At 31.3% G+C, this 11,675-nt stretch overlaps 2 long non-coding RNA genes across 2 annotated transcripts; one reads left to right on the top strand and one right to left on the bottom strand.

Moving 5' to 3' along the window:
• Positions 1-5,956: 5,956 nt before the first annotated feature.
• Positions 5,957-8,914, bottom strand: LOC128999260 (uncharacterized). The gene is made up of 3 exons (XR_008491264.1): positions 8,827-8,914; positions 7,286-7,342; positions 5,957-6,089 (listed from the first exon to the last, which is right to left on the bottom strand). It is a non-coding gene; the product is annotated as an uncharacterized LOC128999260 (long non-coding RNA).
• Positions 8,915-9,095: 181 nt separating this feature from the next.
• Positions 9,096-11,426, top strand: LOC128999217 (uncharacterized). The gene is made up of 3 exons (XR_008491250.1): positions 9,096-9,186; positions 9,978-10,034; positions 11,301-11,426. It is a non-coding gene; the product is annotated as an uncharacterized LOC128999217 (long non-coding RNA).
• Positions 11,427-11,675: the final 249 nt, after the last annotated feature.

Below are 11,675 nucleotides of genomic sequence, written 5' to 3'. Positions count from 1 at the left end.
AATGTATGGCATGTAAATTGTTATCAAACTTTTTGCTACAATCAAACCTTGGATTAGTGACATATTTTGTTAATAATGACTCATCCTTGAGATATATATCACGAAACTTTCGTTGATTCATAATTGTCCGACCAAAGAGACTATTATTTAACAATTTGTAAAAGTCTTTTTCGAAATCATTTTTAGCACATTTTCGTTTTTCAATATTAAAATTAATTTAAGGCGCAAGCCATTTAGACTGTCTAAATTTTAAAATTCTGTGGTATTTTGTAACAACCAAACCAAATTCTTCATATTTGTGTAATGCTTTATAATGTAAAATATATTTAGTTTTGTCATTTAAATTAGGTATTAATTTGCCATTCATTTTCTCTGGTGCTAATGGATAGTCATTATGTAAATCATGTAAGCTTTTATCATATTTTAAATCAACTTCTAAAATGTATCCAAACTCATCATTTTGATTATATTTGTAGTCTATCTCATTCGTCCAACAAAATCTGTCCATGGGTAGCGGCTCACACATTGCTGTAGAGTATAGTGAGTTACAATCTAAATATATTAAATAGACACTCTCTTGATTGGGATCATAGTGTTCACCCATATATCTATTATTTGCTTTAGCGTAACGTGTAGAAATCATACTGACTCCTCCTCGAATCGCACTTTCTATGAACAAATGCATGTCAATATCTTTGAATAATTGTAATTTTATTCCTGTCATTCTAAGACAGGCCTCCCATGTAAGTCCAGGAAGTGAATACATATGTACAGGGTCAAGTTTGTAATCTTTTAAACACAGGTCTCTAAATGTCTCAAACACATCAGCCAGTAGCAATACATCTGTTTTAAGATATAAATCATGATATTCTTGTAAATTATTTATATTAAAATGGGCCCAGACATGTTTAGCATGTTCGTATTCATTGGGAGAGATATGTTCTTTAGTTAGAGTGCTATAGAATGATTCAATTGGCGGTAGAGACTCTGCAAACTTATCTGGTCCCGTCATATATTCATACGGATATACACCTTTACGTTGTAGTAGTGGATTATGTATGAATCTAAATGTGTTCAAATTGGAAGCTAATTTGTATGATGGAAGGGACAGAAAGTTGTATGAATCTAAAAATACTAAATCATCAACAGAGAATGATATATATTTTTCCATATCTTTAGCTATGCAATTTAATTTACAATCATTAAACTTTCCCAAGTGTTGCATTATTAAATGTCCATCGTAATTTTTCAAGTTATGGAAGAATACTGGGATTTTCTTTGTTACTTTATAGTTTAAATTACAATCATTGTGGGCAGCTCCACGGTATTGGCCAGATGAATGACAGTGATCACGTACCCTATCAAAATATAGGGGCTTTTCACAAATATGACAATGTGTTGAGTTTTTGAAAGATACCTCTTGCTCTGGAGTCATTACTAGGGGAATATATATCGCCATTTGACTTTTAATAAAATAATAAGTCTGAAATAATCTTTCGAAAAACACATCCATAACATTTGCACCACTATATAACTCTTCAGAAATAATCTTAGAATCTCTCACTACGACAAATGCAAATCCAGATGGAGTATGGTTGTTTGAGTTTATAAAGCACTCAAAATCAGCATAAATTACAAATGGGGCTTTAAGTTGATATTTATAATTTTTAAATTGTAATGTATCTTGTTTAGACATTTCCACTCGTTGGGCATCAAAGTTTTTACAATATGTTATATGACGTTCTAATATATCATTAGTGTAAAAATGTTGTAAACACAACTTGCAAAAATACTTCTTATTGTTATCTTTTGTAGACCGTAGCATTAACCTATCAAAATCACGAATTAAACTGTAATGTGATTTACGACCTTCTTGTAATAATAATAAATCTATATGAGTATTACTATTGATTTTGGTTGTTCTTAAAGGATAAATAAATTTCTGGTCTTCAACCCCAAATACATTAACACTTATATTATTCTGGGTTTCAAATTTATCTATATCAGCTAATTTCACAGGATATTTTATATTTGTCATGTTCAACTGACTTTCATAGGGTGCATAGCTAGGGACTCTTTTAACATTTTGATGTGAATTATTCATTGGATATAAAGCTGCTAAAATTGACCAAAGGAAGCATTTATTGTCTGAATTTTTGATATTTAGAACTGCATGTTTTGATTGAATACTTTTTGGTGTGGGGATATATGACTTTGGAGTTAGGGGTTTATACTTGTAAACGTGCAACTGCCAATATTTAGTATGGTCATATATCTATCCACTGCCTTGGGCTTGATATTTGTGTGTGGAAGCATCAATCTTTAAAAGTGCTTTTTCAATTTGAGGCTTTAAATCTCTCTTCTCAATAGTTAAGGTAGTAAGGCTTCTAAAATCCGCAATACAATCTTTCTCATTAACTAATTTTCCATTTTGATCCATTGAATATTTTATAAATTTGATTCTCCTAACTAACGTCCATTTTATCGGAAGAGGACAAGACTTCAGAGTATTTTCAAGGTCAGCTCTAATCGATTCACCAACAAATTTAATCATTGTGTATGGACATTTGATACAAGAATTGACATGTCTTCTAAAATGTCCAACAATATTTTTCTTACAAAAACTACAACTCTTGTGACTTTGTAATATATGTGATTTTAGAGCAATGTTACTATCACAGATTAAATTACAAACTTTGCACAGTTTTACCTTCATTTGATGTTTTAACTTGTAGTGGCGAATCAGGTTACTTTTTTTGGAGAGCGATGTGGAACAATGTTGACATGTAGTCTTCATTTTATATATGTATCTAAAAACCTAGGTTGGCATCTTCTATATAGTTGAAATTACATTTTGACAATTTAAATTAGTGAGAAATAATAATTTAAATCAGAATTTTAAATGTTAATATTCAAAACAATTTTATACAATAAGATTTGACAATTGCAATTTTCAAAATCAAAACTAAATCTTAAAAGTTAAATTTGTAAATAAAAAATACTTTTTAGCAATTCAGAATGCTGAGTCTACATTTATACAGTGTGTGCTATAGAGAAAACTACCTATGTTACCTCAGTGAGTGAAATTCAGCTAAGTGTATAAAAATCAGGACTTGTTAAATTTTTACATAGTGGAAGTTATACAAAAATGACCAAGTGTCATAAGAGAAAAATAAATGTAAGTTTTAAAGAAAAATCCTGTAAAATTGTTCTAAGTTCAAAAATTAGGACTTTAATGTTTAAGTTTCACTGTCACAAGTCTTTTGAGAAATACTCTAAGTTTCAAATAATAAATACACAGACAGGCAGTCACCTAACTGTCATTTCCACACGACCAAGCGAGGAAGCGTCCATACCACTGCAACTAATTATGCAGACAGCTCACTCCCAGACATTCTATTCGCTACCAAGACAGGGGCGTGGCGGCGTAGGATGTCTAGACAGGTCCTTGGCGCCGACGCCTTCCACTAGCCCAGCCCCGCATGTGCAAAAAACTTACCAGAGGAGAGAGATCAAGATGGCTGCGCTGCGACGGAAGGGGACTGACTGAAGGAACCGGTTTTCCCCGCCTTTTTATATAATTCCCAGCGAGTGAATTCTTTACAATTCATAAAATAATTTTTAACAATTGCAGTGTATTTGTAAAATTTATTTTAACAATTTCTGGAGAAAATTAAAATATGAAAGTACAAATTTAATTTGACACCTGTCACCTGTCATCACATCAATCAGGTCAATGTGTCTGGCGCCAAGGACCTGTCTAGACATGTGTCACCACTCTCTCCCGCGCCGCGTTCTCTCTCTCTCTTTCCCCCCCTCTCGACATTGAATAGAATGTCTGGGAGTGAGCTGTCTGCATAATTAATTGCAGTGGTGTGGACGCTTCGTCGCTTGGTCGTGTGGGGTTCACCGAACCTTGGCGGAGGTACCCGAAGTAGCCTTGATGTGTTGTTAGTGTCGCTGTTGAAAGTGAGAAGACCGGTCGCACTCAAGGCCAGCAGCATGCCCGAGTTTACGCAGTAGTTATATATCGATGGTTTACGCACAAACCTCGCACTGTCAAGTTGATGATTTTGAGAATATACATGTGAATGGATGTGGATTTGAAATAGTAATGAAGTTATACAACGGTATTGAACATTTATATAGGAGTATATTGGCCGAGAGCTGGATTTTTAAAAAAGTGGTCAAAAAAAGCTCACCATGTTATTCTTATGGGGAAAACGTGCCTAAAGTGTCATGTCTTTCTGGGTTCATCACTACTAAGATCCACTTTTGAAGCTTTGTTGGGTTTCTGTTTGTAACGTCCTATTGAAAACCTATTCACTCCTAATTCCTTCACTGAAGATTTTCTTTTTGTTCTGCGACTACTTGGTGTTTTGAACCCTAAGTGTGTTTTCTTTGTCTTCCACTCTCCAAACACTAAATACCGTAACTGTTCCGTACCAGGAAGTTCTGGTTTTATGGATAGAAAATACATTTTTTGTTAACAATAAATCTTTTGAATATCTGTGAGTGCCACATTTATGCGCCCAAATTTGTCTGAAAACCCAACATGTTTTTTTTGGGCAGGTAAAAAAATTTTAATGTAAAGCTCTATTAAGTGATACATTAAATCTCCAAAACGTTACACATTATTTTAAAGGCCATCAGTTTAAAAGAATATTAGCGAAAACTATTGGTATTTATCTCAGCCCTTCACAGAATGGCGGCCATTTTAATTTTTCACTAGCCCGAGAGACTCTATGTAAAAATGTATATCAATATCCCCGGTTCAATATTGACGGTTCTATGGGTAAAATCTAATCAAACATAATTTATTCCATGAATCAAAATATACAACCAGTAATTCTAACAAAAATGGATCCTCCCCACATAGGCGAAGTCTGTACGAGGGGAACGAGTTAATCAGTCCATCCATATTCTACAATCTATAATCTAACACCGTTATAATAATTATTACTCTACATACTAATTGCTTATTTACAAAAGGGAAAAACAATTTTTACTGGGAAGCCAACACAGATAACGTAAACATTATGGACATATCTAAAAGGTGTAGAAAAAAGAGAAAAACCTAGTAAGAAAAAAGAAAGTAATGATAATAGATAAATGATAAAAATTCAGTTATTCTATGGGGTTGTACCCCATAGAAAACTAAACTCACTATTACCATAATAATAAACTAAAAAAAAAACTGTTGGTTGGTATGACAGTTTTGCCTGGGACACTACAATTTAGTATTTTGGAGCCAGTTAAAAATGATTAAGCATAATGCCCCATCAAGTGACACCTCATTATGAAGGCAATTAGTTTAAAATAATAAAACTAGAGGTGGAAATACAAAATGGCAGCGATTTTTATTTCATTAACCTCAGAGATTCCACAAAAATGTCATTAATATTCCCTCTGCAATCAGGTTAATAGCTTTTATCAGGTTTTACTGGGGAAGCTTATCAGTTCATAAGAAAAGCAGTTGACTTTTTAGTATTTATCACAATTTCCCCTGGGAATATAAAATAAAGCATAATAGAGGCATTGGGGTAGCTAAAAAATTTTAAAAATGTAATGCCAGAAAACTAAGAACGGCCGCCATTTTATACTGGATTGAGATAAGGACCTCTGGGTTTTACGGCCTTACAAATGAAAGGAAGAATCATCTGGGTATCTGAGTGGTTATTGTGCTCGAATTCAAATCAATATGATGCTGATTGAATAAAAAAAAATAATTATTCTGGACTCAAGGGAAATTTATCATAAGACTATCAAACTAATGGTTTATCCAACCAAAGGTGGACGTCTGATAGTACCAAGACCAGGTTTGGCTCATTTCCTTTACATAAGAATGTACGAAGTATTTTACTTTTAGATCACAGAAGTAGACATTCACGTGGAAATAAGTGATTTGAAATTCACCTAGTTTATTCTTTTTTGTTTGGAAATGAATGAAGAAACATTTGGTATTTTCTTGTTTTATTTATTTTTAATAATTATAAAGCATGTACACCTTAAGCTGCGTCACATTTTAGAGTTGACTTCCATTACTTACTGGTCCCTGTTAGTCCTGTTTTGGGTTTGGCGACCGTGTACTAAACAAATCAAGAACAGTATTAATTTAATTGTATATTGGAAATCTATTTGGTATTGTATACTAATACACGTGTATCAAGTTCCCATTGTTATTAGCAATATTTTTTTGTGTTCGTGCCTTTTAGCGTCTGTAACTTATCAAATTAAACTCTTTGAAAGGGGTGATTACATTTTACAAGATTGAAGCATTTGAGCACTTAAGTAAAATGAAGCGCATTGAGAATAGTATAAGTTAAAAACATTTCAACTTGTAGGGTAAGAGCATGAGTACATAACCTCTTCAGCGTGATTTTCCAACCTTGAATCTAATACGAAAAAGTAGGATACATTGTAGGGAATAGGTTTAACGTCTTTTCCGTATTTTCCTTTCCTTTCTTATGATAAAATTGAATGTATAATGTTCAAACAAAGTGTTGGAAGCCTTAACTGTGAAACTGGGAATCCCGTATATTATTTAATAAAGATTTCAGAATCGTTTAATGTACATTCTAGTAAATTACCATTTAATGTGGTAAATTACCTAACAATCAACCTGCAAATATTTTTATATAGTATATACACATGAGCACTGTTTATGTTTTCTAGAAAATGTTAGATCCATAAGAAAAAAACATTTCCAAATATTTGATAGAAATCTAGTTAATGACCAGAACAGTAATACCCATATTTTCATGCAGAAAATGACCAGTTCTCTGAATAAGTTTGTTATGATTTTGACCATAAAACGAGTACAGAGTTGTACTCTAACATATTTATTGGGAATTGAAATTAATGTACTTTAGTTTTAAAAAATAATTAAATATCAGCAAGAAAACTACAACCAACTATGTGTGTACGAGACGCCATAGTGGGAAACTCGACGATGAACTGGTTGAAACACTATATTTGGCTATGTTACAAAAAGATAAAGAATTTTTTTTGTTGAACCAGTGAGGTAGTAGATTTAAACCAGGCTCCAAAGGTACTTTTAATACCCAACCACAACTTAACTTTTTTAATACCCAACCACAACAGCATTTAACTTTTAAGTACAAACCAGAAAAAAGAAAGCCAAATATTATGTTTTTCATATGAAACTGGCATTCATTAGGGACAGGTTAATTATTCACTGATGCACTCACTCTAAGTGAACTACAGCAAAAAGTAGGTACATATGGTCAAATGAAGTGTTAACAGTTTTAACTTCCATACTTACATCTACAAGTGCCAGAAAGGTAGCAACTGCCACGATGAAAGCTGATGTAAAAGTCATCTGAAAGAAAACCTTTACTATTACACTATAATAATAATTATTTTAAGACATTTTTTATTTTTTACAAAAGTAGGGTAAATATTTATTTTATTATTTACCGGCTTAGAGTGAAACATTCTGTGTATAATGCTAAGAATAAGAAAAAGATATTCTTTTTTGCTAAAATTTTAACACAGACGACACTAGTAGTTCTTTTATCGATGATATCTAGGACATACTTTATAATATGGTGCTTGTAATCTTACTAATATTATAAATGTGAAAGTTTGTGTGTTCGTTTGAAGTTCAATCACGCATTAACTAGTGGACGGATTGGGCTGAAATTTGGCATAATGATAGCTTACATTTCTGATTAACATATAGGCATATTCTTATCTCAAAAATCCTTTCGGGCTCCGTCCCAGTGGCTCTGTAGTTCCCCATGTTAACCTTATGAGAATTCATATTTAAAGGGAATAAAATAATTTAGTCAGCTGTTTCAAATAAAAAGGTTTGTTCTATGACATGCAAAATCATTTAAAAGTTTTAAGACTTACCAACAGGGTGAAGTAAATGATTTTTAGCATTTGTGAAAATTTGATCTAAGCAGAAACAAAAAACTGTGATACGCAATGAGAACTGTCAAAGAAGGATTGATTACAGGTATGATTATTTTTTTAATTTCATGAATAATTTGTGATATTTTGCGAATTTTCAATAATTTATTTTAGTGGTAGAACATTATGTCAATGGTAGATGTGTAAAACATATACTTTGAATTATACCCTAAATTAAGAGAAGAAAATGTTATCAGAATTTGTCCTTCCCCATTGTAAAAAAATTGCAATTATACTTATATGCCAAATGCCAACCCCATACGAAGGATGGTTACTCTGCTAGTGTATATATAAAAGCAAATCTAATGACACTTATGCCTAAAGCATTTAATGGTATGGTATTTTAATATTTTTATAATAATTTGTCCTATAATCTTCTAAAACGGGTTTATCATTAAACCTAATAATTTTCAAAACGTTTCCCTTGTGAAAAAGTCCACATAATGTTATGAACAAAAGAATCTAAAAAAAATTTCAACAAAGTATCTTCAAATCCAAAAACAATTATCCTGAAAAGCACTATAAATAAAACAAAATTAGCTATAATTTGAATATATAATGAAAACAAAAAAATATAAGAATATAAAAAGTTATCAAAATAATAAAAATATAAAGTTTTCAATAAACATTAATGGAGATATATAATATTAGTTAGATTTTATGTAAAAAAAATTAGTGAAATCGAATGAAGTGTCATCCTAACATTTTACGTTTGTGTTTGATGTTAATTTTGTTATTTATTTAATTGAAAGTTAAAGGTAATAAACTATTAGGAAGAACCGTAACATAACAAACTTATTTGGATATGAGACTGCTAGACATGTTAGTAAGATTGCCATCAAGGAGTGTAGAAATAAATGTTATATTAGTTATTCTATTCAGTACTACCTTTACTTTTGTTGAAGATTCTTTGAGCTCACGGTTGAAAGTGATATATACTCACTGTCCATTGAAATGTTTATATACCTTTTTACAATGCCATAAAACATATCAGGTGAGTCAATCGGAAATAATTGGACATAGTTTTCAATTAGCTTTTGTTAAAAGTTTAAAACCGAAAACAATAAATGCAAACGCTTTGATTTTAATTTACAGTAAACGCAGTTTTACTTCTTATTACCAATTATTTCCGATTGACTGACCTGATATGTTTTATGACATTGGAGTAAGGTATATAAACATTTCAACGACCAGAGAATATATATCACTTTCAACCGTGAGCTCCAAGAATCGTTAACAGCAGTAAAGGTAATACTGAATAACCACTATAACATTTATTGTGACACTCCTTGATTCCATAAATAACATGTATAGCATTCTTATATCTAAGTTGTATTACTATAGTTCCTAATAGCGGTTTATTACCTTAAACTGTCATGTCAGTTAATAATAAGTTTAACATCAAACTCAAACGTCATATTTTACGTCTACACTTATATTAAGAGACTAAAATGTCTTTACATAAAATCTATCTGATATTATGTATCCCTAGTTAATGTGTATTGTTAAAAACTTAATATATTTTTAAGATTTTAATTACTTCATTTTATTAATTCTTATTGTAACCAAATGTCAGTTGTTGATTTGTTTCAAGCGGTATTCACGATCTGTGTTTTTGGATTTGAAGAAACTTGGATGAAATCTGTATAAGGACTCTTGTTCATAACATATTTTTCAATAATTCCCTAGTCAAATATTTTTTTTAACAATTTTATATAAAATAGTTCAAAAATGTTAATAGAAATATATCGTAAAATACTTAAGTAATAAGTCTCATTAACATTGCTTTTAAATATAGGCCTACATTGCAAGCGTTATTTTACGCATGTCCTAGCCATCATCGGTCGTTTTTAAAGTGTCTTGTATGTTTAAGATTTTAGTCAATAATTACTTTTTCTATATTTTTAGCATTACACGTAAGCTTTTACCACCTTGGGCGTTAAAAATTAAATAAAAACTCACCTCATTTGGTAAATATGTAAAAAGGCCTAGTAAAATTAATAATTGTTATAATAATAACAGTAAAAGTTTTGTTTCAGATGACTTTTGCATCAGCTTTCATCGTGGCAGTTGCTACCTTTCTGGCACTTGTAGATGTAAGTATGAAAGTTAAAACTGGCAACACTACATTTGACCATATGTACTTACTTTTTGCCGTAGTTCATTTTAGTAATTGACAACGTTGATAAACATAACCTTAAATTTTGTCAATGATCTGTTATAAAGTGAGTGCATCACTAAATAGCCACCTCGCCGCCAGTGGATGGACGATTTGTATTAAAACAACAAATTCGGCTATCTTTTTTGACTAGTTAGTACACTTGTACCGGGTATTAAAAGTAACTTCGGAGCCTGATTGAAATCTACTTCCTCACTGGTTTAAAAAAAAATTGCCTTATCCTTATACAACATAACCAAACATAGTGTTTTAACCAGTTCATTTTCAAGTTTCCTACTATGGCGTCTCCTAAAAAACATAGTTGGTTGTAATTTTGTCACTGGTATTTAATTATTGTTAAGAACTAAAGTGCATTTATTTCAATTCCCAATAATTATGTTAGAATACAACTCTGTACTTGTTTTATGGTCAAAACCATAACAAACTTATTCAAAGAACATGTCATTTTCTGGATGAAAATATGGGTAGTTACTGTTCTGGTCATTGACTAGATTTAGATACATTTTCTATATAAGTTTCGGAAACGGGTTTTTTCCTACGGATCTAGAATTTTTAGTAAATAGAAACAGTGCTCTTGTGGATATACTATATACAAAATTTAACCTCTGGTTGATTGTTGGGGTAATTTACCACATTAAAAGGTAATTTACTAGAATGCACATTACACGATCCTTGTCATCGTTATTTTACAATGGACAGGGTTATTTTTGTCAAAAGGAAGGGACTTAATACGCATTTTATATAATAAGTAATTGATTTTTGAATAATAATTTACTAGTGGATTGATTGTTTGCAATAATTTGTATTTTTGACACGGCTCGAACATGTTGCATCAAGTTTTACTATTAGGAAAGACAGAAATACATGGACAAGACGTTAAAACGTTTCTTATATAGTAGCGTTCAAAAAAGTGGAAGAGTACGCTTTAAGGATCTTTTACTGATGCTCCGAATACTGTTCTCAATTTGTTTTATTTGATTTAAGTGCTAAAATGGTTCAATCTTGTAAAATTCAATCACCCCTTTCAAAAAGTTTATTTTTTTAAGTTACAGACGCTAAAAGGCACGAACACAAATAAAGATATTGCTAAAAACAATGGGAACTTGATATATATTTATTAGTTACAATACCACATAGATATCCAATATATAACGAAACTAATACTCTTCTTATTTTTGTTTAGTACACGGTTGCCAAACCCAACACAACAGGGGCCAGTAAGTGATGGGAGTTAACTCGAAAATGTGACGCAGTTTAAGGTGTGCATGTAACATATTGAGTTAAGAAAATAAAACAAGAAAATACAAAATGTGTCTTCATTAAATCCTAAACAGAAAAACACAAAGTAAGTGATTGTAAAATCACTTATCTTGAAGTCTACTTCTTAAATCTAAAAGTGAAATACTTTGTAAATTCCTTTGTAAAGGAAATGAGCCAAACCTGGTCTCGTTATTATCAAACGTTCCCCAATGCTTGAATCAAATCATAGATTGATAACCTTATTATAATGTCCCTTGGGTCTAGAATCTTGCTTAAAATTGAACCTGCTTCCTTTAGA

Source organism: Macrosteles quadrilineatus, unplaced genomic scaffold (assembly GCF_028750875.1).
Source record: "Macrosteles quadrilineatus isolate MER2022 unplaced genomic scaffold, UCM_ALF_1.0 Scaffold_8__2_contigs__length_117827958, whole genome shotgun sequence".
Lineage (NCBI taxonomy): Eukaryota > Metazoa > Arthropoda > Insecta > Hemiptera > Cicadellidae > Macrosteles > Macrosteles quadrilineatus.
Note: the sequence above shows the minus strand (reverse complement) of the source record. Positions and strands in the feature narration are given on the sequence as shown.